Source organism: Ambystoma mexicanum, chromosome 10, assembly GCF_040938575.1.
Source record: "Ambystoma mexicanum isolate Mex_15411 chromosome 10, UKY_AmexF1_1, whole genome shotgun sequence".
Taxonomy (NCBI): domain Eukaryota; kingdom Metazoa; phylum Chordata; class Amphibia; order Caudata; family Ambystomatidae; genus Ambystoma; species Ambystoma mexicanum.
The window spans coordinates 521,981,234-522,004,296 of record NC_090932.1 but is presented as its reverse complement, the minus strand read 5'-3'; the positions used below and the strand labels follow the sequence as shown (position 1 = coordinate 522,004,296).

Genomic DNA, 23,063 nt, shown 5'->3' with positions numbered 1-23,063 from the left:
GTTGTTGTCCAACATTTCCGCTATTAAAAAGGATACATTTATTTTGGAATCATAAGCAAATTTAAAAAGAAATTGAGAAGTGGCACAATTACTAATCATAGAGCACAAAAAAGCCTACAGAACCTGGTATTCCCAGGCGGTCTCCCATCCAGGTACTAACTAGGGCCGACACTGCTCAGCTTCTGAGATCAGACGAGATCAGGCGCATTCAGTGTGGTGTGGCCGTAGGCTCTGGGCCTTCTGAGATTTGTACCTTTAAGCATCTAGTTGGCTAGACCATGCAGTTTTGAAAGCCAATTGAGAAATGGCTCACTGCCTGAACATGGAGCACAAAAAAGCCTACAGCACCTGGTATTCCCAGGCGGTCTCCCATCCAGGTACTAACTAGGCCCGACACTGCTTAGCTTCTGAGATCAGACGAGATCAGGCGCATTCAGTGTGGTGTGGCCATAGGCTCTGGGCCTTCTGAGATTTGTACCTTTAAGCATCTAGTTGGCTAGACCATGCAGTTTTGAAAGCCAATTGAGAAATGGCTCACTGCCTGAACATGGAGCACAAAAAAGCATACAGCACTTGGTATTCCCAGGCGGTCTCCCATCCAGGTACTAACTAGGCCCAACACTGCTTAGCTTCTGAGATCAGACGAGATCAGGCGCATTCAGTGTGGTGTGGCCGTAGGCTCTGGGCCTTCTGAAATTTGTACCTTTAAGCATCTAGTTGGCTAGACCATGCAGTTTTGAAAGCCAATTGAGAAATGGCTCACTGCCTGAACATGGAGCACAAAAAAGCCTACAGCACCTGGTATTCCCAGGTGGTCTCCCATCCAGGTACTAACTAGGCCCGACACTGCTTAGCTTCTGAGATCAGATGAGATCGGGCGCATTCATTGTGGTGTAGCCCTAAAATTGAGAAATGCTAAGAGTATTACTCTTATGCATTTACAGTTAGTAAGCTAAGCCATAAAGCCACTTGCAACATGATACCACGCTCATCACCCGATCAGCGCTGGATCAGGCTCGATCAGGCGAGATATATAAGACTTGTGGGCCCATTCAGGACTCCTATGTCTGGTTGGATAACTTTACTCCATCCATCCTGTTTCTGTTGCAGGGAGTTGGAGAGAACAACCAACACAACCATGGCTTTCTTTCAAGGCTCTTTATGGACTCAATATTCTCTGAACTGCATTACATGTGAAGGTAGATTTATTACCCATGAACACACTACCCGTATGTTAATTTTATGTAAATAGGTAGCGCCAGCCCTCATGTTGTTGTCCAACATTTCCGCTATTAAAAGGGATACATTTATCTTGGAATCATAAGCAAATTTAAAAAGAAATTGAGAAGTGGCACAATTACTAATCATAGAGCACAAAAAAGCCTACAGAACCTGGTATTCCCAGGCGGTCTCCCATCCAGGTACTAACTAGGCCCGACACTGCTTAGCTTCTGAGATCAGACGCATTCAGTGTGGTGTGGCCGTAGTCTCTGGGCCTTTTGAGATTTGTACCTTTAAGCATCTAGTTGGCTAGACCATGTAGTTTTGAAAGCCAATTGAGAAATGGCTCACTGCCTGACCATGGAGCACAAAAAAGCCTACAGCACCTGGTATTACCAGGTGGTCTCCCATCCAGGTACTAACTAGGCCCGACACTGCTTAGCTTCTGAGATCAGACGCGATCAGGCGCATTCAGTGTGGTGTGGCCGTAGGCTCTGGGCCTTCTGAGATTTGTACCTTTAAGCATCTAGTTGGCTAGACCATGCAGTTTTGAAAGCCAATTGAGAAATGGCTCACTGCCTGAACATGGAGCACAAAAAAGCCTACAGCACCTGGTATTCCCAGGCAGTCTCCCATCCAGGTACTAACTAGGCCCGACACTGCTTAGCTTCTGAGATCAGGCGCATTCAGTGTGGTGTGGCCGTAGGCTCTGGGCCTTCTGAGATTTGTACCTTTAAGCATCTAGTTGGCTAGACCATGCAGTTTTGAAAGCCAATTGAGAAATGGCTCACTGCCTGAACATGGAGCACAAAAAAGCCTACAGCACCTGGTATTCCCAGGCAGTCTCCCATCCAGGTACTAACTAGGCACGACACTGCTCAGCTTCTGAGATCAGACGAGATCAGGCGCATTCAGTGTGGTGTGGCCGTAGGCTCTGGGCCTTCTGAGATTTGTACCTTTAAGCATCTAGTTGGCTAGACCATGCAGTTTTGAAAGCCAATTGAGAAATGGCTCACTGCCTGAACATTGAGCACAAAAAAGCCTATAGCACCTGGTATTCCCAGGCGGTCTCCCATCCAGGTACTAACTAGGCCCGACACTGCTTAGCTTCTGAGATCAGACGAGATCAGGCGCATTCAGTGTGGTGTGGCCGTAGACTCTGGGCCTTCTGAGATTTGTACCTTTAAGCATCTAGTTGGCTAGACCATGCAGTTTTGAAAGCCAATTGAGAAATGGCTCACTGCCTGAACATGGAGCACAAAAAAGCCTACAGCACCTGGTATTCCCAGGCGGTCTCCCATCCAGGTACTAACTAGGCCCGAAACTGCTTAGCTTCCGAGATCGGGCGCATTCATTGTGGTGTAGCCCTAAAATTGAGAAATGCTAAGAGTATTACTCTTATGCATTTACAGTTAGTAAGCTAAGCCATAAAGCCACTTGCAACATGATACCACGCTCATCACCCGATCAGGCTCGATCAGGCGAGATATATAAGACTTGTGGGCCCATTCAGGACTCCTATGTCTGGTAGGATAACTTTACTCCATCCATCCTGTTTCTGTTGCAGGGAGTTGGAGAGAACAACCAACACAACCATGGCTTTCTTTCAAGACTCTTTATGGACTCAATATTCTCTGAACTGCATTACATGTGAAGGTAGATTTATTACCCATGAACACACTACCCGTATGTTAATTTTATGTAAATAGGTAGCGCCAGCCCTCATGTTGTTGTCCAACATTTCCGCTATTAAAAGGGATACATTTATTTTGGAATCATAAGCAAATTTAAAAAGAAATGAGAAGTGGCACAATTACTAATCATAGAGCACAAAAAAGCCTACAGAACCTGCTATTCCCAGGCGGTCTCCCATCCAGGTACTAACTAGGCCCTACACTGCTTAGCTTCTGAGATCAGACGAGATCAGGCACATTCAGTGTGGTGTGGCCGTAGGCTCTGGGCCTTCTGAGATTTGTACCTTTAAGCATCTAGTTGGCTAGACCATGCAGTTTTGAAAGCCAATTGAGAAATGGCTCACTGCCTGAACATGGAGCACAAAAAAGCCTACAGCACCTGGTATTCCCAGGCCGTCTCCCATCCAGGTACTAACTAGGCCCGACACTGCTTAGCTTCTGAGATCAGACGAGATCAGGCGCATTCAGTGTGGTGTGGCCGTAGGCTCTGAGCCTTCTGAGATTTGTACCTTTAAGCATCTAGTTGGCTAGACCATGCAGTTTTGAAAGCCAATTGAGAAATGGCTCACTGCCTGAACATGGAGCACAAAAAAGCCTACAGCACCTGGTATTCCCAGGCGGTCTCCCATCCAGGTACTAACTAGGCCCGACACTGCTTAGCTTCTGAGATCGGACGAGATCAGGCGCATTCAGTGTGGTGTGGCCGTAGGCTCTGGGCCTTCTGAGATTTGTACCTTTAAGCATCTAGTTGGCTAGACCATGCAGTTTTGAAAGCCAATTGAGAAATGGCTCACTGCCTGAACATGGAGCACAAAAAAGCCTACAGCACCTGGTATTCCCAGGCGGTCTCCCATCCAGGTACTAACTAGGCCCAACACTGCTCAGCTTCTGAGATCAGACAAGATCAGGCGCATTCAGTGTGGTGTGGCCGTAGGCTCTGGGCCTTCTGAGATTTGTACCTTTAAGCATCTAGTTGGCTAGACCATGCAGTTTTGAAAGCCAATTGAGAAATGGCTCACTGCCTGAACATGGAGCACAAAAAAGCCTACAGCACCTGGTATTCCCAGGTGGTCTCCCATCCAGGTACTAACTAGGCCCGACACTGCTTAGCTTCTGAGATCAGATGAGATCAGGCGCATTCAGTGTGTTGTGGCCGTAGGCTCTGGGCCTTCTGAGATTTGTACCTTTAAGCATCTAGTTGGCTAGACCATGCAGTTTTGAAAGCCAATTGAGAAATGGCTCACTGCCTGAACATGGAGCACAAAAAAGCCTACAGCACCTGGTATTCCCAGGCGGTCTCCCATCCAGGTACTAACTAGGCCTGACACTGCTTAGCTTCTGAGATCAGACAAGATCAGGCGCATTCAGTGTGGTGTGGCCGTAGGCTCTGGGCCTTCTGAGATTTGTACCTTTAAGCATCTAGTTGGCTAGACCATGCAGTTTTGAAAGCCAATTGAGAAATGGCTCACTGCCTGAACATGGAGCACAAAAAAGCCTACAGCACCTGGTATTCCCAGGCGGTCTCCCATCCAGGTACTAACTAGGCCCGAAACTGCTTAGCTTCCGAGATCGGGCGCATTCATTGTGGTGTAGCCCTAAAATTGAGAAATGCTCAGAGTATTACTCTTATGCATTTACAGTTAGTAAGCTAAGCCATAAAGCCACTTGCAACATGATACCACGCTCATCACCTGATCAGCGCTGGATCAGGCTCGATCAGGCGAGATATATAAGACTTGTGGGCCCATTCAGGACTCCTATGTCTGGTAGGATAACTTTACTCCATCCATCCTGTTTCTGTTGCAGGGAGTTGGAGAGAACAACCAACACAACCATGGCTTTCTTTCAAGACTCTTTATGGACTCAATATTCTCTAAACTGCATTACATGTGAAGGTAGATTTATTACCCATGAACACACTACCCGTATGTTAATTTTATGTAAATAGGTAGCGCCAGCCCTCATGTTGTTGTCCAACATTTCCGCTATTAAAAGGGATACATTTATTTTGGAATCATAAGCAAATTTAAAAAGAAATTGAGAAGTGGCACAATTACTAATCATAGAGCACAAAAAAGCCTACAGAACCTGGTATTCCCAGGCGGTCTCCCATCCAGGTACTAACTAGGCCCGAGACTGCTTAGCTTCTGAGATCAGATGAGATCAGGTGCATTCAGTGTGGTGTGGCCGTAGGCTCTGGGCCTTCTGAGATTTGTACCTTTAAGCATCTAGTTGGCTAGACCACGCAGTTTTGAAAGCCAATTTAGAAATGGCTCACTGCCTGAACATGGAGCACAAAAAAGCCTACAGCACCTGGTATTCCCAGGCCGTCTCCCATCCAGGTACTAACTAGGCCCGACACTGCTTAGCTTCTGAGATCAGACGAGATCAGGCGCATTCAGTGTGGTGTGGCCATAGGCTCTGGGCCTTCTGAGATTTGTACCTTTAAGCATCTAGTTGGCTAGACCATGCAGTTTTGAAAGCCAATTGAGAAATGGCTCACTGCCTGAACATGGAGCACAAAAAAGCCTACAGCACCTGGTATTCCCAGGCGGTCTCCCATCCAGGTACTAACTAGGCCCGAAACTGCTTAGCTTCCGAGATCGGGCGCATTCATTGTGGTGTAGCCCTAAAATTGAGAAATGCTAAGAGTATTACTCTTATGCATTTACAGTTAGTAAGCTAAGCCATAAAGCCACTTGCAACATGATACCACGCTCATCACCCGATCAGGCTCGATCAGGCGAGATATATAAGACTTGTGGGACCATTCAGGACTCCTATGTCTGGTAGGATAACTTTACTCCATCCATCCTGTTTCTGTTGCAGGGAGTTGGAGAGAACAACCAACACAACCATGGCTTTCTTTCAAGACTCTTTATGGACTCAATATTCTCTGAACTGCATTACATGTGAAGGTAGATTTATTACCCATGAACACACTACCCGTATGTTAATTTTATGTAAATAGGTAGCGCCAGCCCTCATGTTGTTGTCCAACATTTCCGCTATTAAAAAGGATACATTTATTTTGGAATCATAAGCAATTTTAAAAAGAAATTGAGAAGTGGCACAATTACTAATCATAGAGCACAAAAAAGCCTACAGAACCTGGTATTCCCAGGCGGTCTCCCATCCAGGTACTAACTAGGCCCGACACTGCTCAGCTTCTGAGATCAGACGAGATCAGGCGCATTCAGTGTGGTGTGGCCGTAGGCTCTGGGCCTTCTGAGACTTGTACCTTTAAGCATCTAGTTGGCTAGACCATGCAGTTTTGAAAGCCAATTGAGAAATGGCTCACTGCCTGAACATGGAGCACAAAAAAGCCTACAGCACCTGGTATTCCCAGGCGGTCTCCCATTCAGGTACTAACTAGGCCCGACACTGCTTAGCTTCTGAGATCAGACGAGATCAGGCGCATTCAGTGTGGTGTGGCCATAGGCTCTGGGCCTTCTGAAATTTGTACCTTTAAGCATCTAGTTGGCTAGACCATGCAGTTTTGAAAGCCAATTGAGAAATGGCTCACTGCATGAACATGGAGCACAAAAAAGCCTACAGCACCTGGTATTCCCAGGTGGTCTCCCATCCAGGTACTAACTAGGCCCGACACTGCTTAGCTTCTGAGATCAGATGAGATCAGGCGCATTCAGTGTGGTGTGGCCGTAGGCTCTGGGCCTTCTGAGATTTGTACCTTTAAGCATCTAGTTGGCTAGACCATGCAGTTTTGAAAGCCAATTGAGAAATGGCTCACTGCCTGAACATGGAGCACAAAAAAGCCTACAGCACCTGGTATTCCCAGGCGGTCTCCCATCCAGGTACTAACTAGGCCCGAAACTGCTTAGCTTCCGAGATCGGGCGCATTCATTGTGGTGTAGCCCTAAAATTGAGAAATGCTAAGAGTATTACTCTTATGCATTTACAGTTAGTAAGCTAAGCCATAAAGCCACTTGCAACATGATACCACGCTCATCACCCGATCAGCGCTGGATCAGGCTCGATCAGGCGAGATATATAAGACTTGTGGGCCCATTCAGGACTCCTATGTCTGGTTGGATAACTTTACTCCATCCATCCTGTTTCTGTTGCAGGGAGTTGGAGAGAACAACCAACACAACCATGGCTTTCTTTCAAGACTCTTTATGGACTCAATATTCTCTGAACTGCATTACATTTGAAGGTAGATTTATTACCCATGAACACACTACCCGTATGTTAATTTTATGTAAATAGGTAGCGCCAGCCCTCATGTTGTTGTCCAACATTTCCGCTATTAAAAGGGATACATTTATTTTGGAATCATAAGCAAATTTAAAAAGAAATTGAGAAGTGGCACAATTACTAATCATAGAGCACAAAAAAGCCTACAGAACCTGGTATTCCCAGGAGGTCTCCCATTCAGGTACTAACTAGGCCCGACACTGCTTAGCTTCTGAGATCAGACGAGATCAGGCGCATTCAGTGTGGTGTGGCCGTAGGCTCTGGGCCTTTTGAGATTTGTACCTTTAAGCATCTAGTTGGCTAGACCACGCAGTTTTGAAAGCCAATTTAGAAATGGCTCACTGCCTGAACATGGAGCACAAAAAAGCCTACAGCACCTGGTATTCCCAGGCGGTCTCCCATCCAGGTACTAACTAGGCCCGACACTGCTTAGCTTCTGAGATCAGACGAGATCAGGCGCATTCAGTGTGGTATGGCCATAGGCTCTGGGCCTTCTGAGATTTGTACCTTTAAGCATCTAGTTGGCTAGACCATGCAGAATTGAGAAATGGCTCACTGCCTGAACATGGAGCACAAAAAAGCCTACAGCACCTGGTATTCCCAGGCGGTCTCCCATCCAGGTACTAACTAGGCCCGAAACTGCTTAGCTTCCGAGATCGGGCGCATTCATTGTGGTGTAGCCCTAAAATTGAGAAATGCTAAGAGTATTACTCTTATGCATTTACAGTTAGTAAGCTAAGCCATAAAGCCACTTGCAACATGATACCACGCTCATCACCCGATCAGGCTCGATCAGGCGAGATATATAAGACTTGTGGGCCCATTCAGGACTCCTATGTCTGGTAGGATAACTTTACTCCATCCATCCTGTTTCTGTTGCAGGGAGTTGGAGAGAACAACCAACACAACCATGGCTTTCTTTCAAGACTCTTTATGGACTCAATATTCTCTGAACTGCATTACATGTGAAGGTAGATTTATTACCCATGAACACACTACCCGTATGTTAATTTTATGTAAATAGGTAGCGCCAGCCCTCATGTTGTTGTCCAACATTTCCGCTATTAAAAAGGATACATTTATTTTGGAATCATAAGCAAATTTAAAAAGAAATTGAGAAGTGGCACAATTACTAATCATAGAGCACAAAAAAGCCTACAGAACCTGGTATTCCCAGGCGGTCTCCCATCCAGGTACTAACCAGGCCCGACACTGCTCAGCTTCTGAGATCAGACGAGATCAGGCGCATTCAGTGTGGTGTGGCCGTAGGCTCTGGGCCTTCTGAGATTTGTACCTTTAAGCATCTAGTTGGCTAGACCATGCAGTTTTGAAAGCCAATTGAGAAATGGCTCACTGCCTGAACATGGAGCACAAAAAAGCCTACAGCACCTGGTATTCCCAGGCGGTCTCCCATTCAGGTACTAACTAGGCCCGACACTGCTTAGCTTCTGAGATCAGACGAGATCAGGCGCATTCAGTGTGGTGTGGCCATAGGCTCTGGGCCTTCTGAAATTTGTACCTTTAAGCATCTAGTTGGCTAGACCATGCAGTTTTGAAAGCCAATTGAGAAATGGCTCACTGCCTGAACATGGAGCACAAAAAAGCCTACAGCACCTGGTATTCCCAGGTGGTCTCCCATCCAGGTACTAACTAGGCCCGACACTGCTTAGCTTCTGAGATCAGATGAGATCAGGCGCATTCAGTGTGGTGTGGCCGTAGGCTCTGGGCCTTCTGGGATTTGTACCTTTAAGCATCTAGTTGGCTAGACCATGCAGTTTTGAAAGCCAATTGAGAAATGGCTCACTGCCTGAACATGGAGCACAAAAAAGCCTACAGCACCTGGTATTCCCAGGCGGTCTCCCATCCAGGTACTAACTAGGCCCGAAACTGCTTAGCTTCCGAGATCGGGCGCATTCATTGTGGTGTAGCCCTAAAATTGAGAAATGCTAAGAGTATTACTCTTATGCATTTACAGTTAGTAAGCTAAGCCATAAAGCCACTTGCAACATGATACCACGCTCATCACCCGATCAGCGCTGGATCAGGCTCGATCAGGCGAGATATATAAGACTTGTGGGCCCATTCAGGACTCCTATGTCTGGTTGGATAACTTTACTCCATCCATCCTGTTTCTGTTGCAGGGAGTTGGAGAGAACAACCAACACAACCATGGCTTTCTTTCAAGACTCTTTATGGACTCAATATTCTCTGAACTGCATTACATTTGAAGGTAGATTTATTACCCATGAACACACTACCCGTATGTTAATTTTATGTAAATAGGTAGCGCCAGCCCTCATGTTGTTGTCCAACATTTCCGCTATTAAAAGGGATACATTTATTTTGGAATCATAAGCAAATTTAAAAAGAAATTGAGAAGTGGCACAATTACTAATCATAGAGCACAAAAAAGCCTACAGAACCTGGTATTCCCAGGCGGTCTCCCATCCAGGTACTAACTAGGCCCGACACTGCTTAGCTTCTGAGATCAAACGCATTCAGTGTGGTGTGGCCGTAGGCTCTGGGCCTTCTGAGATTTGTACCTTTAAGCATCTAGTTGGCTAGACCATGCAGTCTTGAAAGCCAATTGAGAAATGGCTCACTGCCTGAACATGGAGCACAAAAAAGCCTACAGCACCTGGTATTCCCAGGCGGTCTCCCATCCAGGTACTAACTAGGCCCGACACTGCTTAGCTTCTGAGATCAGACGCATTCAGTGTGGTGTGGCCGTAGGCTCTGGGCTTTCTGAGATTTGTACCTTTAAGCATCTAGTTGGCTAGACCATGCAGTTTTGAAAGCCAATTGAGAAATGGCTCACTGCCTGAACATGGAGCACAAAAAAGCCTACAGCACCTGGTATTCCCAGGCGGTCTCCCATCCAGGTACTAACTAGGCCCGAAACTGCTTAGCTTCCGAGATCGGGCGCATTCATTGTGGTGTAGCCCTAAAATTGAGAAATGCTAAGAGTATTACTCTTTTGCATTTACAGTTAGTAAGCTAAGCCATAAAGCCACTTGCAACATGATACCACGCTCATCACCCGATCAGCACTGGATCAGGCTCGATCAGGCGAGATATATAAGACTTGTGGGCCCATTCAGGACTCCTATGTCTGGTAGGATAACTTTACTCCATCCATCCTGTTTCTGTTGCAGGGAGTTGGAGAGAACAACCAACACAACCATGGCTTTCTTTCAAGACTCTTTATGGACTCAATATTCTCTGAACTGCATTACATGTGAAGGTAGATTTATTACCCATGAACACACTACCCGTATGTTAATTTTATGTAAATAGGTAGCGCCAGCCCTCATGTTGTTGTCCAACATTTCCGCTATTAAAAGGGATACATTTATTTTGGAATCATAAGCAAATTTAAAAAGAAATTGAGAAGTGGCACAATTACTAATCATAGAGCACAAAAAAGCCTACAGAACCTGGTATTCCCAGGCGGTCTCCCATCCAGGTACTAACTAGGCCCGACACTGCTTAGCTTCTGAGATCAGACGCGATCAGGCGCATTCAGTGTGGTGTGGCCGTAGGCTCTGGGCCTTTTGAGATTTGTACCTTTAAGCATCTAGTTGGCTAGACCACGCAGTTTTGAAAGCCGATTTAGAAATGGCTCACTGCCTGAACATGGAGCACAAAAAAGCCTACAGCACCTAGTATTCCCAGGCGGTCTCCCATCCAGGTACTAACTAGGCCTGACACTGCTTAGCTTCTGAGATCACACGAGATCAGGCGCATTCAGTGTGGTGTGGCCATAGGCTCTGGGCCTTCTGAGATTTGTACCTTTAAGCATCTAGTTGGCTAGACCATGCAGTTTTGAAAGCCAATTGAGAAATGGCTCACTGCCTGAACATGGAGCACAAAAAAGCCTACAGCACCTGGTATTCCCAGGCGGTCTCCCATCCAGGTACTAACTAGGCCCGAAACTGCTTAGCTTCCGAGATCGGGCGCATTCATTGTGGTGTAGCCCTAAAATTGAGAAATGCTAAGAGTATTACTCTTATGCATTTACAGTTAGTAAGCTAAGCCATAAAGCCACTTGCAACATGATACCACGCTCATCACCCGATCAGGCTCGATCAGGCGAGATATATAAGACTTGTGGGCCCATTCAGGACTCCTATGTCTGGTAGGATAACTTTACTCCATCCATCCTGTTTCTGTTGCAGGGAGTTGGAGAGAACAACCAACACAACCATGGCTTTCTTTCAAGACACTCAATATTCTCTGAACTGCATTACATGTGAAGGTAGATTTATTACCCATGAACACACTACCCGTATGTTAATTTTATGTAAATAGGTAGCGCCAGCCCTCATGTTGTTGTCCAACATTTCCGCTATTAAAAAGGATACATTTATTTTGGAATCATAAGCAAATTTAAAAAGAAATTGAGAAGTGGCACAATTACTAATCATAGAGCACAAAAAAGCCTACAGAACCTGGTATTCCCAGGCAGTCTACCATCCAGGTACTAACTAGGCCCGACACTGCTCAGCTTCTGAGATCAGACGAGATCAGGCGCATTCAGTGTGGTGTGGCCGTAGGCTCTGGGCCTTCTGAGATTTGTACCTTTAAGCATCTAGTTGGCTAGACCATGCAGTTTTGAAAGCCAATTGAGAAATGGCTCACTGCCTGAACATGGAGCACAAAAAAGCCTACAGCACCTGGTATTCCCAGGCGGTCTCCCATTCAGGTACTAACTAGGCCCGACACTGCTTAGCTTCTGAGATCAGACGCATTCAGTGTGGTGTGGCCATAGGCTCTGGGCCTTCTGAAATTTGTACCTTTAAGCATCTAGTTGGCTAGACCATGCAGTTTTGAAAGCCAATTGAGAAATGGCTCACTGCCTGAACATGGAGCACAAAAAAGCCTACAGCACCTGGTATTCCCAGGTGGTCTCCCATCCAGGTACTAACTAGGCCCGACACTGCTTAGCTTCGGAGATCAGATGAGATCAGGCGCATTCAGTGTGGTGTGGCCGTAGGCTCTGGGCCTTCTGAGATTTGTACCTTTAAGCATCTAGTTGGCTAGACCATGCAGTTTTGAAAGCCAATTGAGAAATGGCTCACTGCCTGAACATGGAGCACAAAAAAGCCTACAGCACCTGGTATTCCCAGGCGGTCTCCCATCCAGGTACTAACTAGGCCCGAAACTGCTTAGCTTCCGAGATCGGGCGCATTCATTGTGGTGTAGCCCTAAAATTGAGAAATGCTAAGAGTATTACTCTTATGCATTTACAGTTAGTAAGCTAAGCCATAAAGCCACTTGCAACATGATACCACGCTCATCACCCGATCAGCGCTGGATCAGGCTCGATCAGGCGAGATATATAAGACTTGTGGGCCCATTCAGGACTCCTATGTCTGGTTGGATAACTTTACTCCATCCATCCTGTTTCTGTTGCAGGGAGTTGGAGAGAACAACCAACACAACCATGGCTTTCTTTCAAGACTCTTTATGGACTCAATATTCTCTGAACTGCATTACATTTGAAGGTAGATTTATTACCCATGAACACACTACCCGTATGTTAATTTTATGTAAATAGGTAGCGCCAGCCCTCATGTTGTTGTCCAACATTTCCGCTATTAAAAGGGATACATTTATTTTGGAATCATAAGCAAATTTAAAAAGAAATTGAGAAGTGGCACAATTACTAATCATAGAGCACAAAAAAGCCTACAGAACCTGGTATTCCCAGGCGGTCTCCCATCCAGGTACTAACTAGGCCCGACACTGCTTAGCTTCTGAGATCAGACGAGATCAGGCGCATTCAGTGTGGTGTGGCCGTAGGCTCTGGGCCTTCTGAGATTTGTACCTTTAAGCATCTAGTTGGCTAGACCATGCAGTTTTGAAAGCCAATTGAGAAATGGCTCACTGCCTGAACATGGAGCACAAAAAAGCCTACAGCACCTGGTATTCCCAGGCGGTCTCCCATCCAGGTACTAACTAGGCCCGACACTGCTTAGCTTCTGAGATCAGACAAGATCAGGCGCATTCAGTGTGGTGTGGCCGTAGGCTCTGGGCCTTCTGAGATTTGTACCTTTAAGCATCTAGTTGGCTAGACCATGCAGTTTTGAAAGCCAATTGAGAAATGGCTCACTGCCTGAACATGGAGCACAAAAAAGCCTACAGCACCTGGTATTCCCAGGCGGTCTCCCATCCAGGTACTAACTAGGCCCGAAACTGCTTAGCTTCCGAGATCGGGCGCATTCATTGTGGTGTAGCCCTAAAATTGAGAAATGCTAAGAGTATTACTCTTATGCATTTACAGTTAGTAAGCTAAGCCATAAAGCCACTTGCAACATGATACCACGCTCATCACCCGATCAGCGCTGGATCAGGCTCGATCAGGCGAAATATATAAGACTTGTGGGCCCATTCAGGACTCCTATGTCTGGTTGGATAACTTTACTCCATCCATCCTGTTTCTGTTGCAGGGAGTTGGAGAGAACAACCAACACAACCATGGCTTTCTTTCAAGACTCTTTATGGACTCAATATTCTCTGAACTGCATTACATTTGAAGGTAGATTTATTACCCATGAACACACTACCCGTATGTTAATTTTATGTAAATAGGTAGCGCCAGCCCTCATGTTGTTGTCCAACATTTCCGCTATTAAAAGGGATACATTTATTTTGGAATCATAAGCAAATTTAAAAAGAAATTGAGAAGTGGCACAATTACTAATCATAGAGCACAAAAAAGCCTACAGAACCTGGTATTCCCAGGAGGTCTCCCATTCAGGTACTAACTAGGCCCGACACTGCTTAGCTTCTGAGATCAGACGAGATCAGGCGCATTCAGTGTGGTGTGGCTGTAGGCTCTGGGCCTTCTGAGATTTGTACCTTTAAGCATCTAGTTGGCTAGACCACGCAGTTTTGAAAGCCAATTTAGAAATGGCTCACTGCCTGAACAAGGAGCACAAAAAAGCCTACAGCACCTGGTATTCCCAGGCGGTCTCCCATCCAGGTACTAACTAGGCCCGACACTGCTTAGCTTCTGAGATCAGACGAGATCAGGCGCATTCAGTGTGGTGTGGCCATAGGCTCTGGGCCTTCTGAGATTTGTACCTTTAAGCATCTAGTTGGCTAGACCATGCAGTTTTGAAAGCCAATTGAGAAATGGCTCACTGCCTGAACATGGAGCACAAAAAAGCCTACAGCACCTGGTATTCCCAGGCGGTCTCCCATCCAGGTACTAACTAGGCCCGAAACTGCTTAGCTTCCGAGATCGGGCGCATTCATTGTGGTGTAGCCCTAAAATTGAGAAATGCTAAGAGTATTACTCTTATGCATTTACAGTTAGTAAGCTAAGCCATAAAGCCACTTGCAACATGATACCACGCTCATCACCCGATCAGGCTCGATCAGGCGAGATATATAAGACTTGTGGGCCCATTCAGGACTCCTATGTCTGGTAGGATAACTTTACTCCATCCATCCTGTTTCTGTTGCAGGGAGTTGGAGAGAACAACCAACACAACCATGGCTTTCTTTCAAGACTCTTTATGGACTCAATATTCTCTGAACTGCATTACATGTGAAGGTAGATTTATTACCCATGAACACACTACCCGTATGTTAATTTTATGTAAATAGGTAGCGCCAGCCCTCATGTTGTTGTCCAACATTTCCGCTATTAAAAGGGATACATTTATTTTGGAATCATAAGCAAATTTAAAAAGAAATTGAGAAGTGGCACAATTACTAATCATAGAGCACAAAAAAGCCTACAGAACCTGGTATTCCCAGGCGGTCTCCCATCCAGGTACTAACTAGGCCCGACACTGCAGGCGCATTCAGTGTGGTGTGGCCGTAGGCTCTGGGCCTTCTGAGATTTGTACCTTTAAGCATCTAGTTGGCTAGACCACGCAGTTTTGAAAGCCGATTTAGAAATGGCTCACTGCCTGAACATGGAGCACAAAAAAGCCTACAGCACCTAGTATTCCCAGGCGGTCTCCCATCCAGGTACTAACTAGGCCTGACACTGCTTAGCTTCTGAGATCAGACAAGATCAGGCGCATTCAGTGTGGTGTGGCCATAGGCTCTGGGCCTTCTGAGATTTGTACCTTTAAGCATCTAGTTGGCTAGACCATGCAGTTTTGAAAGCCAATTGAGAAATGGCTCACTGCCTGAACATGGAGCACAAAAAAGCCTACAGCACCTGGTATTCCCAGGCGGTCTCCCATCCAGGTACTAACTAGGCCCGAAACTGCTTAGCTTCCGAGATCGGGCGCATTCATTGTGGTGTAGCCCTAAAATGGAGAAATGCTAAGAGTATTACTCTTATGCATTTACAGTTAGTAAGCTAAGCCATAAAGCCACTTGCAACATGATACCACGCTCATCACCCGATCAGGCTCGATCAGGCGAGATATATAAGACTTGTGGGCCCATTCAGGACTCCTATGTCTGGTAGGATAACTTTACTCCATCCATCCTGTTTCTGTTGCAGGGAGTTGGAGAGAACAACCAACACAACCATGGCTTTCTTTCAAGACACTCAATATTCTCTGAACTGCATTACATGTGAAGGTAGATTTATTACCCATGAACACACTACCCGTATGTTAATTTTATGTAAATAGGTAGCGCCAGCCCTCATGTTGTTGTCCAACATTTCCGCTATTAAAAAGGATACATTTATTTTGGAATCATAAGCAAATTTAAAAAGAAATTGAGAAGTGGCACAATTACTAATCATAGAGCACAAAAAATCCTACAGAACCTGGTATTCCCAGGCGGTCTCCCATCCAGGTACTAACTAGGCCCGACACTGCTCAGCTTCTGAGATCAGACGAGATCAGGCGCATTCAGTGTGGTGTGGCCGTAGGCTCTGGGCCTTCTGAGATTTGTACCTTTAAGCATCTAGTTGGCTAGACCATGCAGTTTTGAAAGCCAATTGAGAAATGGCTCACTGCCTGAACATGGAGCACAAAAAAGCCTACAGCACCTGGTATTCCCAGGCGGTCTCCCATTCAGGTACTAACTAGGCCCGACACTGCTTAGCTTCTGAGATCAGACGCATTCAGTGTGGTGTGGCCATAGGCTCTGGGCCTTCTGAAATTTGTACCTTTAAGCATCTAGTTGGCTAGACCATGCAGTTTTGAAAGCCAATTGAGAAATGGCTCACTGCCTGAACATGGAGCACAAAAAAGCCTACAGCACCTGGTATTCCCAGGTGGTCTCCCATCCAGGTACTAACTAGGCCCGACACTGCTTAGCTTCTGAGATCAGATGAGATCAGGCGCATTCAGTGTGGTGTGGCCGTAGGCTCTGGGCCTTCTGAGATTTGTACCTTTAAGCATCTAGTTGGCTAGACCATGCAGTTTTGAAAGCCAATTGAGAAATGGCTCACTGCCTGAACATGGAGCACAAAAAAGCCTACAGCACCTGGTATTCCCAGGCGGTCTCCCATCCAGGTACTAACTAGGCCCGAAACTGCTTAGCTTCCGAGATCGGGCGCATTCATTGTGGTGTAGCCCTAAAATTGAGAAATGCTAAGAGTATTACTCTTATGCATTTACAGTTAGTAAGCTAAGCCATAAAGCCACTTGCAACATGATACCACGCTCATCACCCGATCAGCGCTGGATCAGGCTCGATCAGGCGAGATATATAAGACTTGTGGGCCCATTCAGGACTCCTATGTCTGGTTGGATAACTTTACTCCATCCATCCTGTTTCTGTTGCAGGGAGTTGGAGAGAACAACCAACACAACCATGGCTTTCTTTCAAGACTCTTTATGGACTCAATATTCTCTGAACTGCATTACATTTGAAGGTAGATTTATTACCCATGAACACACTACCCGTATGTTAATTTTATGTAAATAGGTAGCGCCAGCCCTCATGTTGTTGTCCAACATTTCCGCTATTAAAAGGGATACATTTATTTTGGAATCATAAGCAAATTTAAAAAGAAATTGAGAAGTGGCACAATTACTAATCATAGAGCACAAAAAAGCCTACAGAACCTGGTATTCCCAGGCGGTCTCCCATCCAGGTACTAACTAGGCCCGACACTGCTTAGCTTCTGAGATCAGACGAGATCAGGCGCATTCAGTGTGGTGTGGCTGTAGGCTCTGGGCCTTCTGAGATTTGTACCTTTAAGCGTCTAGTTGGCTAGACCATGCAGTTTTGAATGCCAATTGAGAAATGGCTCACTGCCTGAACATGGAGCACAAAAAAGCCTACAGCACCTGGTATTCCCAGGCGGTCTCCCATCCAGGTACTAACTAGGCCCGACACTGCTTAGCTTCTGAGATCAGACGAGATCAGGCGCATTCAGTGTGGTGTGGCCGTAGGCTCTGGTCCTTCTGAGATTTGTACCTTTAAGCATCTAGTTGGCTAGACCATGCAGTTTTGAAAACCAATTGAGAAATGGCTCACTGCCTGAACATGGAGCACAAAAAAGCCTACAGCACCTGGTATTCCCAGGCGGTCTCCCATCCAGGTACTAACTAGGCCCGAAACTGCTTAGCTTCCGAGATCGGGCGCATTCATTGTGGTGTAGCCCTAAAATGGAGAAATGCTAAGAGTATTACTCTTTTGCATTTACAGTTAGTAAGCTAAGCCATAAAGCCACTTGCAACATGATACCACGCTCATCACCCGATCAGCGCTGGATCAGGCTCGATCAGGCGAGATATATAAGACTTGTGGGCCCATTCAGGACTCCTATGTCTGGTTGGATAACTTTACTCCATCCATCCTGTTTCTGTTGCAGGGAGTTGGAGAGAACAACCAACACAACCATGGCTTTCTTTCAAGACTCTTTATGGACTCAATATTCTCTGAACTGCATTACATGTGAAGGTAGATTTATTACCCATGAACACACTACCCGTATGTTAATTTTATGTAAATAGGTAGCGCCAGCCCTCATGTTGTTGTCCAACATTTCCGCTATTAAAAGGGATACATTTATTTTGGAATCATAAGCAAATTTAAAAAGAAATTGAGAAGTGGCACAATTACTAATCATAGAGCACAAAAAAGCCTACAGAACCTGGTATTCCCAGGCGGTCTCCCATCCAGGTACTAACTAGGCCCGACACTGCTTAGCTTCTGAGATCAGACAAGATCAGGCGCATTCAGTGTGGTGTGGCCGTAGGCTCTGGGCCTTCTGAGATTTGTACCTTTAAGCATCTAGTTGGCTAGACCATGCAGTTTTGAAAGCCAATTGAGAAATGGCTCACTGCCTGAACATGGAGCACAAAAAAGCCTACAGCACCTGGTATTCCCAGGCGGTCTCCCATCCAGGTACTAACTAGGCCCGACACTGCTTAGCTTCTGAGATCAGACGAGATCAGGCGCATTCAGTGTGGTGTGGCCGTAGGCTCTGGGCCTTCTGAGATTTGTACCTTTAAGCATCTAGTTGGCTAGACCATGCAGTTTTGAAAGCCAATTGAGAAATGGCTCACTGCCTGAACATGGAGCACAAAAAAGCCTACAGCACCTGGTATTCCCAGGCGGTCTCCCATCCAGGTACTAACTAGGCCCGACACTGCTTAGCTTCTGAGATCAGACGCGATCAGGCGCATTCAGTGTGGTGTGGCCGTAGGCTCTGGGCCTTCTGAGATTTGTACCTTTAAGCATCTAGTTGGCTAGACCATGCAGTTTTGAAAGCCAATTGAGAAATGGCTCACTGCCTGAACATGGAGCACAAAAAAGCCTACAGCACCTGGTATTCCCAGGCGGTCTCCCATCCAGGTACTAACTAGGCACAACACTGCTTAGCTTCTGAGATCAGACAAGATCAGGCGCATTCAGTGTGGTGTGGCCGTAGGCTCTGGGCCTTCTGAGATTTGTACCTTTAAGCATCTAGTTGGCTAGACCATGCAGTTTTGAAAGCCAATTGAGAAATGGCTCACTGCCTGAACATGGAGCACAAAAAAGCCTACAGCACCTGGTATTCCCAGGCGGTCTCCCATCCAGGTACTAACTAGGCCCGAAACTGCTTAGCTTCCGAGATCGGGCGCATTCATTGTGGTGTAGCCCTAAAATTGAGAAATGCTAAGCGTATTACTCTTATGCATTTACAGTTAGTAAGCTAAGCCGTAAAGCCACTTGCAACATGATACCACGCTCATCACCCGATCAGCGCTCGATCAGGCTCGATCAGGCGAGATATATAAGACTTGTGGGCCCATTCAGGACTCCTATGTCTGGTTGGATAACTTTACTCCATCCATCCTGTTTCTGTTGCAGGGAGTTGGAGAGAACAACCAACACAACCATGGCTTTCTTTCAAGACTCTTTATGGACTCAATATTCTCTGAACTGCATTACATGTGAAGGTAGATTTATTACCCATGAACACACTACCCGTATGTTCATTTTATGTAAATAGGTAGCGCCAGCCCTCATGTTGTTGTCCAACATTTCCGCTATTAAAAAGGATACATTTATTTTGGAATCATAAGCAAATTTAAAAAGAAATTGAGAAGTGGCACAATTACTAATCATAGAGCACAAAAAAGCCTACAGAACCTGGTATTCCCAGGCGGTCTCCCATCCAGGTACTAACTAGGCCCGACACTGCTCAGCTTCTGAGATCAGACGAGATCAGGTGCATTCAGTGTGGTGTGGCCGTAGGCTCTGGGCCTTCTGAGATTTGTACCTTTAAGCATCTAGTTGGCTAGACCATGCAGTTTTGAAAGCCAATTGAGAAATGGCTCACTGCCTGAACATGGAGCACAAAAAAGCCTACAGCACCTGGTATTCCCAGGCGGTCTCCCATTCAGGTACTAACTAGGCCCGACACTGCTTAGCTTCTGAGATCAGACGAGATCAGGCGCATTCAGTGTGGTGTGGCCATAGGCTCTGGGCCTTCTGAAATTTGTACCTTTAAGCATCTAGTTGGCTAGACCATGCAGTTTTGAAAGCCAATTGAGAAATGGCTCACTGCCTGAACATGGAGCACAAAAAAGCCTACAGCACCTGGTATTCCCAGGTGGTCTCCCATCCAGGTACTAACTAGGCCCGACACTGCTTAGCTTCTGAGATCAGATGAGATCAGGCGCATTCAGTGTGGTGTGGCCGTAGGCTCTGGGCCTTCTGAGATTTGTACCTTTAAGCATCTAGTTGGCTAGACCATGCAGTTTTGAAAGCCAATTGAGAAATGGCTCACTGCCTGAACATGGAGCACAAAAAAGCCTACAGCACCTGGTATTCCCAGGCGGTCTCCCATCCAGGTACTAACTAGGCCCGAAACTGCTTAGCTTCCGAGATCGGGCGCATTCATTGTGGTGTAGCCCTAAAATTGAGAAATGCTAAGAGTATTACTCTTATGCATTTACAGTTAGTAAGCTAAGCCATAAAGCCACTTGCAACATGATACCACGCTCATCACCCGATCAGCGCTGGATCAGGCTCGATCAGGCGAGATATATAAGACTTGTGGGCCCATTCAGGACTCCTATGTCTGGTTGGATAACTTTACTCCATCCATCCTGTTTCTGTTGCAGGGAGTTGGAGAGAACAACCAACACAACCATGGCTTTCTTTCAAGACTCTTTATGGACTCAATATTCTCTGAACTGCATTACATTTGAAGGTAGATTTATTACCCATGAACACACTACCCGTATGTTAATTTTATGTAAATAGGTAGCGCCAGCCCTCATGTTGTTGTCCAACATTTCCGCTATTAAAAGGGATACATTTATTTTGGAATCATAAGCAAATTTAAAAAGAAATTGAGAAGTGGCACAATTACTAATCATAGAGCACAAAAAAGCCTACAGAACCTGGTATTCCCAGGCGGTCTCCCATCCAGGTACTAACTAGGCCCGACACTGCTTAGCTTCTGAGATCAGACGAGATCAGGCGCATTCAGTGTGGTGTGGCCGTAGGCTCTGGGCCTTCTGAGATTTGTACCTTTAAGCATCTAGTTGGCTAGACCATGCAGTTTTGAAAGCCAATTGAGAAATGGCTCACTGCCTGAACATGGAGCACAAAAAAGCCTACAGCACCTGGTATTCCCAGGCGGTCTCCCATCCAGGTACTAACTAGGCCCGACACTGCTTAGCTTCTGAGATCAGACGAGATCAGGCGCATTCAGTGTGGTGTGGCCGTAGGCTCTGGGCCTTCTGAGATTTGTACCTTTAAGCATCTAGTTGGCTAGACCATGCAGTTTTGAAAGCCAATTGAGAAATGGCTCACTGCCTGAACATGGAGCACAAAAAAGCCTACAGCACCTGGTATTCCCAGGCGGTCTCCCATCCAGGTACTAACTAGGCCCGAAACTGCTTAGCTTCCGAGATCGGGCGCATTCATTGTGGTGTAGCCCTAAAATTGAGAAATGCTAAGAGTATTACTCTTTTGCATTTACAGTTAGTAAGCTAAGCCATAAAGCCACTTGCAACATGATACCACGCTCATCACCCGATCAGCGCTGGATCAGGCTCGATCAGGCGAGATATATAAGACTTGTGGGCCCATTCAGGACTCCTATGTCTGGTAGGATAACTTTACTCCATCCATCCTGTTTCTGTTGCAGGGAGTTGGAGAGAACAACCAACACAACCATGGCTTTCTTCCAAGACTCTTTATGGACTCAATAGTCTCTGAACTGCATTACATGTGAAGGTAGATTTATTACCCATGAACACACTACCCGTATGTTAATTTTATGTAAATAGGTAGCGCCAGCCCTCATGTTGTTGTCCAACATTTCCGCTATTAAAAGGGATACATTTATTTTGGAATCATAAGCAAATTTAAAAAGAAATTGAGAAGTGGCACAATTACTAATCATAGAGCACAAAAAAGCCTACAGAACCTGGTATTCCCAGGCGGTCTCCCATCCAGGTACTAACTAGGCCCGACACTGCTTAGCTTCTGAGATCAGACGAGATCAGGCGCATTCAGTGTGGTGTGGCCGTAGGCTCTGGGCTTTCTGAGATTTGTACCTTTAAGCATCTAGTTGGCTAGACCACGCAGTTTTGAAAGCCGATTTAGAAATGGCTCACTGCCTGAACATGGAGCACAAAAAAGCCTACAGCACCTAGTATTCCCAGGCGGTCTCCCATCCAGGTACTAACTAGGCCCGACACTGCTTAGCTTCTGAGATCAGACGAGATCAGGCGCATTCAGTGTGGTGTGGCCATAGGCTCTGGGCCTTCTGAGATTTGTACCTTTAAGCATCTAGTTGGCTAGACCATGCAGTTTTGAAAGCCAATTGAGAAATGGCTCACTGCCTGAACATGGAGCACAAAAAAGCCTACAGCACCTGGTATTCCCAGGCGGTCTCCCATCCAGGTACTAACTAGGCCCGAAACTGCTTAGCTTCCGAGATCGGGCGCATTCATTGTGGTGTAGCCCTAAAATTGAGAAATGCTAAGAGTATTACTCTTATGCATTTACAGTTAGTAAGCTAAGCCATAAAGCCACTTGCAACATGATACCACGCTCATCACCCGATCAGGCTCGATCAGGCGAGATATATAAGACTTGTGGGCCCATTCAGGACTCCTATGTCTGGTAGGATAACTTTACTCCATCCATCCTGTTTCTGTTGCAGGGAGTTGGAGAGAACAACCAACACAACCATGGCTTTCTTTCAAGACACTCAATATTCTCTGAACTGCATTACATGTGAAGGTAGATTTATTACCCATGAACACACTACCCGTATGTTAATTTTATGTAAATAGGTAGCGCCAGCCCTCATGTTGTTGTCCAACATTTCCGCTATTAAAAAGGATACATTTATTTTGGAATCATAAGCAAATTTAAAAAGAAATTGAGAAGTGGCACAATTACTAATCATAGAGCACAAAAACGCCTACAGAACCTGGTATTCCCAGGCGGTCTCCCATCCAGGTACTAACTAGGCCCGACACTGCTCAGCTTCTGAGATCAGACGAGATCAGGCGCATTCAGTGTGGTGTGGCCGTAGACTCT

General features: G+C 46.0%; 42 non-coding genes and 30 pseudogenes across 42 annotated transcripts; all 72 read right to left on the bottom strand.

Annotated features, from left to right (window-relative positions):
- Positions 1–111: 111 nt before the first annotated feature.
- LOC138494759 (5S ribosomal RNA) lies at positions 112–230 on the bottom strand (annotated as a pseudogene).
- A 106-nt stretch (positions 231–336) lies between these two features.
- Positions 337–455, bottom strand: LOC138497069 (5S ribosomal RNA). Its single transcript, XR_011278493.1, has one exon. It is a non-coding gene; the product is annotated as a 5S ribosomal RNA (ribosomal RNA).
- A 106-nt stretch (positions 456–561) lies between these two features.
- Positions 562–680, bottom strand: LOC138494116 (5S ribosomal RNA). The gene has a single exon (XR_011277075.1). It is a non-coding gene; the product is annotated as a 5S ribosomal RNA (ribosomal RNA).
- A 106-nt stretch (positions 681–786) lies between these two features.
- LOC138494883 (5S ribosomal RNA) lies at positions 787–905 on the bottom strand (annotated as a pseudogene).
- A 475-nt stretch (positions 906–1,380) lies between these two features.
- Positions 1,381–1,489, bottom strand: LOC138495477 (5S ribosomal RNA; annotated as a pseudogene).
- A 106-nt stretch (positions 1,490–1,595) lies between these two features.
- Positions 1,596–1,714, bottom strand: LOC138494203 (5S ribosomal RNA). Its single transcript, XR_011277154.1, has one exon. It is a non-coding gene; the product is annotated as a 5S ribosomal RNA (ribosomal RNA).
- Positions 1,715–1,820: 106 nt separating this feature from the next.
- On the bottom strand, positions 1,821–1,929 carry LOC138495032 (5S ribosomal RNA; annotated as a pseudogene).
- Positions 1,930–2,035: 106 nt separating this feature from the next.
- Positions 2,036–2,154, bottom strand: LOC138494731 (5S ribosomal RNA; annotated as a pseudogene).
- A 106-nt stretch (positions 2,155–2,260) lies between these two features.
- LOC138494008 (5S ribosomal RNA) lies at positions 2,261–2,379 on the bottom strand. Its single transcript, XR_011276978.1, has one exon. It is a non-coding gene; the product is annotated as a 5S ribosomal RNA (ribosomal RNA).
- Positions 2,380–2,485: 106 nt separating this feature from the next.
- Positions 2,486–2,594, bottom strand: LOC138496012 (5S ribosomal RNA; annotated as a pseudogene).
- A 463-nt stretch (positions 2,595–3,057) lies between these two features.
- LOC138494445 (5S ribosomal RNA) lies at positions 3,058–3,176 on the bottom strand. Its single transcript, XR_011277374.1, has one exon. It is a non-coding gene; the product is annotated as a 5S ribosomal RNA (ribosomal RNA).
- Positions 3,177–3,282: 106 nt separating this feature from the next.
- On the bottom strand, positions 3,283–3,401 carry LOC138494050 (5S ribosomal RNA). Its single transcript, XR_011277016.1, has one exon. It is a non-coding gene; the product is annotated as a 5S ribosomal RNA (ribosomal RNA).
- A 106-nt stretch (positions 3,402–3,507) lies between these two features.
- On the bottom strand, positions 3,508–3,626 carry LOC138493678 (5S ribosomal RNA). Its single transcript, XR_011276679.1, has one exon. It is a non-coding gene; the product is annotated as a 5S ribosomal RNA (ribosomal RNA).
- A 106-nt stretch (positions 3,627–3,732) lies between these two features.
- LOC138494284 (5S ribosomal RNA) lies at positions 3,733–3,851 on the bottom strand. The gene has a single exon (XR_011277228.1). It is a non-coding gene; the product is annotated as a 5S ribosomal RNA (ribosomal RNA).
- A 106-nt stretch (positions 3,852–3,957) lies between these two features.
- LOC138493711 (5S ribosomal RNA) lies at positions 3,958–4,076 on the bottom strand. Its single transcript, XR_011276709.1, has one exon. It is a non-coding gene; the product is annotated as a 5S ribosomal RNA (ribosomal RNA).
- A 106-nt stretch (positions 4,077–4,182) lies between these two features.
- Positions 4,183–4,301, bottom strand: LOC138494333 (5S ribosomal RNA). The gene has a single exon (XR_011277272.1). It is a non-coding gene; the product is annotated as a 5S ribosomal RNA (ribosomal RNA).
- Positions 4,302–4,407: 106 nt separating this feature from the next.
- On the bottom strand, positions 4,408–4,516 carry LOC138496011 (5S ribosomal RNA; annotated as a pseudogene).
- A 475-nt stretch (positions 4,517–4,991) lies between these two features.
- Positions 4,992–5,110, bottom strand: LOC138494091 (5S ribosomal RNA). The gene has a single exon (XR_011277053.1). It is a non-coding gene; the product is annotated as a 5S ribosomal RNA (ribosomal RNA).
- Positions 5,111–5,216: 106 nt separating this feature from the next.
- Positions 5,217–5,335, bottom strand: LOC138494221 (5S ribosomal RNA). Its single transcript, XR_011277171.1, has one exon. It is a non-coding gene; the product is annotated as a 5S ribosomal RNA (ribosomal RNA).
- Positions 5,336–5,441: 106 nt separating this feature from the next.
- Positions 5,442–5,550, bottom strand: LOC138496010 (5S ribosomal RNA; annotated as a pseudogene).
- Positions 5,551–6,014: 464 nt separating this feature from the next.
- LOC138494454 (5S ribosomal RNA) lies at positions 6,015–6,133 on the bottom strand. The gene has a single exon (XR_011277382.1). It is a non-coding gene; the product is annotated as a 5S ribosomal RNA (ribosomal RNA).
- Positions 6,134–6,239: 106 nt separating this feature from the next.
- On the bottom strand, positions 6,240–6,358 carry LOC138493608 (5S ribosomal RNA). The gene has a single exon (XR_011276615.1). It is a non-coding gene; the product is annotated as a 5S ribosomal RNA (ribosomal RNA).
- Positions 6,359–6,464: 106 nt separating this feature from the next.
- LOC138495289 (5S ribosomal RNA) lies at positions 6,465–6,583 on the bottom strand. Its single transcript, XR_011277596.1, has one exon. It is a non-coding gene; the product is annotated as a 5S ribosomal RNA (ribosomal RNA).
- A 106-nt stretch (positions 6,584–6,689) lies between these two features.
- Positions 6,690–6,798, bottom strand: LOC138496009 (5S ribosomal RNA; annotated as a pseudogene).
- A 475-nt stretch (positions 6,799–7,273) lies between these two features.
- LOC138494055 (5S ribosomal RNA) lies at positions 7,274–7,392 on the bottom strand. The gene has a single exon (XR_011277021.1). It is a non-coding gene; the product is annotated as a 5S ribosomal RNA (ribosomal RNA).
- A 106-nt stretch (positions 7,393–7,498) lies between these two features.
- Positions 7,499–7,617, bottom strand: LOC138496870 (5S ribosomal RNA). Its single transcript, XR_011278329.1, has one exon. It is a non-coding gene; the product is annotated as a 5S ribosomal RNA (ribosomal RNA).
- Positions 7,618–7,712: 95 nt separating this feature from the next.
- Positions 7,713–7,821, bottom strand: LOC138496007 (5S ribosomal RNA; annotated as a pseudogene).
- Positions 7,822–8,285: 464 nt separating this feature from the next.
- On the bottom strand, positions 8,286–8,404 carry LOC138494044 (5S ribosomal RNA). Its single transcript, XR_011277011.1, has one exon. It is a non-coding gene; the product is annotated as a 5S ribosomal RNA (ribosomal RNA).
- A 106-nt stretch (positions 8,405–8,510) lies between these two features.
- Positions 8,511–8,629, bottom strand: LOC138493607 (5S ribosomal RNA). Its single transcript, XR_011276614.1, has one exon. It is a non-coding gene; the product is annotated as a 5S ribosomal RNA (ribosomal RNA).
- Positions 8,630–8,735: 106 nt separating this feature from the next.
- On the bottom strand, positions 8,736–8,854 carry LOC138495165 (5S ribosomal RNA). Its single transcript, XR_011277585.1, has one exon. It is a non-coding gene; the product is annotated as a 5S ribosomal RNA (ribosomal RNA).
- A 106-nt stretch (positions 8,855–8,960) lies between these two features.
- LOC138496005 (5S ribosomal RNA) lies at positions 8,961–9,069 on the bottom strand (annotated as a pseudogene).
- A 475-nt stretch (positions 9,070–9,544) lies between these two features.
- Positions 9,545–9,653, bottom strand: LOC138495442 (5S ribosomal RNA; annotated as a pseudogene).
- Positions 9,654–9,759: 106 nt separating this feature from the next.
- On the bottom strand, positions 9,760–9,868 carry LOC138495071 (5S ribosomal RNA; annotated as a pseudogene).
- A 106-nt stretch (positions 9,869–9,974) lies between these two features.
- On the bottom strand, positions 9,975–10,083 carry LOC138496004 (5S ribosomal RNA; annotated as a pseudogene).
- A 475-nt stretch (positions 10,084–10,558) lies between these two features.
- LOC138494159 (5S ribosomal RNA) lies at positions 10,559–10,677 on the bottom strand. The gene has a single exon (XR_011277114.1). It is a non-coding gene; the product is annotated as a 5S ribosomal RNA (ribosomal RNA).
- A 106-nt stretch (positions 10,678–10,783) lies between these two features.
- Positions 10,784–10,902, bottom strand: LOC138494035 (5S ribosomal RNA). The gene has a single exon (XR_011277002.1). It is a non-coding gene; the product is annotated as a 5S ribosomal RNA (ribosomal RNA).
- Positions 10,903–11,008: 106 nt separating this feature from the next.
- On the bottom strand, positions 11,009–11,117 carry LOC138496003 (5S ribosomal RNA; annotated as a pseudogene).
- A 455-nt stretch (positions 11,118–11,572) lies between these two features.
- On the bottom strand, positions 11,573–11,691 carry LOC138494821 (5S ribosomal RNA; annotated as a pseudogene).
- A 106-nt stretch (positions 11,692–11,797) lies between these two features.
- On the bottom strand, positions 11,798–11,906 carry LOC138495207 (5S ribosomal RNA; annotated as a pseudogene).
- Positions 11,907–12,012: 106 nt separating this feature from the next.
- LOC138493512 (5S ribosomal RNA) lies at positions 12,013–12,131 on the bottom strand. The gene has a single exon (XR_011276528.1). It is a non-coding gene; the product is annotated as a 5S ribosomal RNA (ribosomal RNA).
- A 106-nt stretch (positions 12,132–12,237) lies between these two features.
- On the bottom strand, positions 12,238–12,346 carry LOC138496002 (5S ribosomal RNA; annotated as a pseudogene).
- A 475-nt stretch (positions 12,347–12,821) lies between these two features.
- On the bottom strand, positions 12,822–12,940 carry LOC138493904 (5S ribosomal RNA). The gene has a single exon (XR_011276883.1). It is a non-coding gene; the product is annotated as a 5S ribosomal RNA (ribosomal RNA).
- A 106-nt stretch (positions 12,941–13,046) lies between these two features.
- Positions 13,047–13,165, bottom strand: LOC138493720 (5S ribosomal RNA). The gene has a single exon (XR_011276717.1). It is a non-coding gene; the product is annotated as a 5S ribosomal RNA (ribosomal RNA).
- A 106-nt stretch (positions 13,166–13,271) lies between these two features.
- Positions 13,272–13,380, bottom strand: LOC138496001 (5S ribosomal RNA; annotated as a pseudogene).
- A 475-nt stretch (positions 13,381–13,855) lies between these two features.
- LOC138494085 (5S ribosomal RNA) lies at positions 13,856–13,974 on the bottom strand. The gene has a single exon (XR_011277048.1). It is a non-coding gene; the product is annotated as a 5S ribosomal RNA (ribosomal RNA).
- A 106-nt stretch (positions 13,975–14,080) lies between these two features.
- Positions 14,081–14,199, bottom strand: LOC138497068 (5S ribosomal RNA). The gene has a single exon (XR_011278492.1). It is a non-coding gene; the product is annotated as a 5S ribosomal RNA (ribosomal RNA).
- Positions 14,200–14,305: 106 nt separating this feature from the next.
- On the bottom strand, positions 14,306–14,414 carry LOC138496000 (5S ribosomal RNA; annotated as a pseudogene).
- A 664-nt stretch (positions 14,415–15,078) lies between these two features.
- Positions 15,079–15,197, bottom strand: LOC138494186 (5S ribosomal RNA). Its single transcript, XR_011277139.1, has one exon. It is a non-coding gene; the product is annotated as a 5S ribosomal RNA (ribosomal RNA).
- A 106-nt stretch (positions 15,198–15,303) lies between these two features.
- On the bottom strand, positions 15,304–15,412 carry LOC138495999 (5S ribosomal RNA; annotated as a pseudogene).
- A 455-nt stretch (positions 15,413–15,867) lies between these two features.
- On the bottom strand, positions 15,868–15,986 carry LOC138494719 (5S ribosomal RNA; annotated as a pseudogene).
- Positions 15,987–16,092: 106 nt separating this feature from the next.
- Positions 16,093–16,201, bottom strand: LOC138495206 (5S ribosomal RNA; annotated as a pseudogene).
- Positions 16,202–16,307: 106 nt separating this feature from the next.
- On the bottom strand, positions 16,308–16,426 carry LOC138495043 (5S ribosomal RNA). The gene has a single exon (XR_011277574.1). It is a non-coding gene; the product is annotated as a 5S ribosomal RNA (ribosomal RNA).
- Positions 16,427–16,532: 106 nt separating this feature from the next.
- On the bottom strand, positions 16,533–16,641 carry LOC138495998 (5S ribosomal RNA; annotated as a pseudogene).
- Positions 16,642–17,116: 475 nt separating this feature from the next.
- Positions 17,117–17,235, bottom strand: LOC138493971 (5S ribosomal RNA). The gene has a single exon (XR_011276944.1). It is a non-coding gene; the product is annotated as a 5S ribosomal RNA (ribosomal RNA).
- Positions 17,236–17,341: 106 nt separating this feature from the next.
- LOC138496138 (5S ribosomal RNA) lies at positions 17,342–17,460 on the bottom strand. Its single transcript, XR_011277695.1, has one exon. It is a non-coding gene; the product is annotated as a 5S ribosomal RNA (ribosomal RNA).
- Positions 17,461–17,566: 106 nt separating this feature from the next.
- Positions 17,567–17,675, bottom strand: LOC138495996 (5S ribosomal RNA; annotated as a pseudogene).
- A 475-nt stretch (positions 17,676–18,150) lies between these two features.
- On the bottom strand, positions 18,151–18,269 carry LOC138494388 (5S ribosomal RNA). The gene has a single exon (XR_011277322.1). It is a non-coding gene; the product is annotated as a 5S ribosomal RNA (ribosomal RNA).
- Positions 18,270–18,375: 106 nt separating this feature from the next.
- On the bottom strand, positions 18,376–18,494 carry LOC138496137 (5S ribosomal RNA). Its single transcript, XR_011277694.1, has one exon. It is a non-coding gene; the product is annotated as a 5S ribosomal RNA (ribosomal RNA).
- A 106-nt stretch (positions 18,495–18,600) lies between these two features.
- LOC138493404 (5S ribosomal RNA) lies at positions 18,601–18,719 on the bottom strand. The gene has a single exon (XR_011276430.1). It is a non-coding gene; the product is annotated as a 5S ribosomal RNA (ribosomal RNA).
- A 106-nt stretch (positions 18,720–18,825) lies between these two features.
- Positions 18,826–18,944, bottom strand: LOC138494362 (5S ribosomal RNA). Its single transcript, XR_011277299.1, has one exon. It is a non-coding gene; the product is annotated as a 5S ribosomal RNA (ribosomal RNA).
- A 106-nt stretch (positions 18,945–19,050) lies between these two features.
- LOC138495995 (5S ribosomal RNA) lies at positions 19,051–19,159 on the bottom strand (annotated as a pseudogene).
- Positions 19,160–19,634: 475 nt separating this feature from the next.
- LOC138494290 (5S ribosomal RNA) lies at positions 19,635–19,753 on the bottom strand. Its single transcript, XR_011277233.1, has one exon. It is a non-coding gene; the product is annotated as a 5S ribosomal RNA (ribosomal RNA).
- A 106-nt stretch (positions 19,754–19,859) lies between these two features.
- LOC138493605 (5S ribosomal RNA) lies at positions 19,860–19,978 on the bottom strand. Its single transcript, XR_011276612.1, has one exon. It is a non-coding gene; the product is annotated as a 5S ribosomal RNA (ribosomal RNA).
- Positions 19,979–20,084: 106 nt separating this feature from the next.
- On the bottom strand, positions 20,085–20,203 carry LOC138494921 (5S ribosomal RNA). The gene has a single exon (XR_011277563.1). It is a non-coding gene; the product is annotated as a 5S ribosomal RNA (ribosomal RNA).
- Positions 20,204–20,309: 106 nt separating this feature from the next.
- LOC138495993 (5S ribosomal RNA) lies at positions 20,310–20,418 on the bottom strand (annotated as a pseudogene).
- Positions 20,419–20,893: 475 nt separating this feature from the next.
- LOC138493903 (5S ribosomal RNA) lies at positions 20,894–21,012 on the bottom strand. The gene has a single exon (XR_011276882.1). It is a non-coding gene; the product is annotated as a 5S ribosomal RNA (ribosomal RNA).
- A 106-nt stretch (positions 21,013–21,118) lies between these two features.
- Positions 21,119–21,237, bottom strand: LOC138496136 (5S ribosomal RNA). Its single transcript, XR_011277693.1, has one exon. It is a non-coding gene; the product is annotated as a 5S ribosomal RNA (ribosomal RNA).
- Positions 21,238–21,343: 106 nt separating this feature from the next.
- On the bottom strand, positions 21,344–21,452 carry LOC138495992 (5S ribosomal RNA; annotated as a pseudogene).
- A 475-nt stretch (positions 21,453–21,927) lies between these two features.
- On the bottom strand, positions 21,928–22,046 carry LOC138493901 (5S ribosomal RNA). Its single transcript, XR_011276881.1, has one exon. It is a non-coding gene; the product is annotated as a 5S ribosomal RNA (ribosomal RNA).
- Positions 22,047–22,152: 106 nt separating this feature from the next.
- LOC138495779 (5S ribosomal RNA) lies at positions 22,153–22,271 on the bottom strand. The gene has a single exon (XR_011277641.1). It is a non-coding gene; the product is annotated as a 5S ribosomal RNA (ribosomal RNA).
- Positions 22,272–22,377: 106 nt separating this feature from the next.
- LOC138495991 (5S ribosomal RNA) lies at positions 22,378–22,486 on the bottom strand (annotated as a pseudogene).
- Positions 22,487–22,941: 455 nt separating this feature from the next.
- Positions 22,942–23,060, bottom strand: LOC138494694 (5S ribosomal RNA; annotated as a pseudogene).
- Positions 23,061–23,063: the final 3 nt, after the last annotated feature.